This window comes from Anneissia japonica, unplaced genomic scaffold (assembly GCF_011630105.1).
Source record: "Anneissia japonica isolate Jap-2015-1 unplaced genomic scaffold, ASM1163010v1 scaffold68600_len968_cov103, whole genome shotgun sequence".
NCBI lineage: Eukaryota > Metazoa > Echinodermata > Crinoidea > Comatulida > Comatulidae > Anneissia > Anneissia japonica.
The window spans coordinates 1-941 of NW_022742978.1; the positions used below are offsets into that span (position 1 = coordinate 1).

General features: G+C 34.3%; 1 non-coding gene and 1 pseudogene across 1 annotated transcript; both read left to right on the plus strand.

The window, feature by feature from the left end:
* LOC117119315 lies at nucleotides 1–113 on the plus strand (annotated as a pseudogene; the record flags this gene model as incomplete).
* A 660-nt stretch (nucleotides 114–773) lies between these two features.
* On the plus strand, nucleotides 774–845 carry Trnap-ugg. Its single transcript has one exon. It is a non-coding gene; the product is annotated as a tRNA-Pro (tRNA).
* The last annotated feature ends 96 nt before the right edge of the window (nucleotides 846–941 follow it).

Consider the following 941-nt stretch of genomic DNA (forward strand, 5'->3'; position numbering starts at 1 on the left):
GTGAGGCCTCGGCATTGCACTTGGCTGAGGTTGACCCTTGCGATTCCCCCAAATGTGGGGAACTCTGGTGTATAATTTATGGTAGCGGGGGACTGCGTTCGCGCTAACCCCTAACAAGAATTGAAAGATAGAATTGATATGTAAACACTTTACAAATAGTATTTCTGTTTCCTTGAATCAGGTTATGCGGGTACAGAAAACTTACACCGTTATAAACTTGAAAATATTTTATATGTTTGGTTTGTATATTTCGCTATTAATGAGAATTTGCCTATATTTTATATCGAATGTTGTTCTTTATTCGTATTTGTATAAAATATATTCTTTAATCAACTTAAAATCGTTAAAAGACGTAATTGCTTAGTAAAATATGTGACTTTTATATGATACACAATGACTTTTATAGATATAATGACTTTTATAGGACTCTATTCGTTGAAAAGATACAGGGTAGCCTACGATGTTCCATCATGTCCTTATTTAAACACTATATATGTACCTTTGATGATTTATATTATATAGTTGATTGGTTTTACTTTGATCGAATTGAGTACCATTAAATTGAAAATATTCATTTGAAAAACCTGCGCAGGAAAATCCCATTGGATTTCGAGTCCAACGCCTTAACTACTCGGCCATCACAGCTGCACTTACTAAAAAAAGCACAGAAATTAATTAAATAATTGATATGATTCTAGTCACCAAAGTGAATGTTATTTCATGAGTGCACCTTGTGCTTATGAGTGTAGTATGAAGTTCACTTATCCGAGTAAGGCTTGTTGGTCTAGTGGCATGATTCTCGCTTTGGGTGCGAGAGGCCCCGGGTTCAATTCCCGGACGAGCCCTAACTTTTTTTTTAATAGATTTTGTAATTAATGTACATTTTATATCTCTTATTAAACAGCGTATAATAGGGATAACCAAAGCACATTTTACAGAAG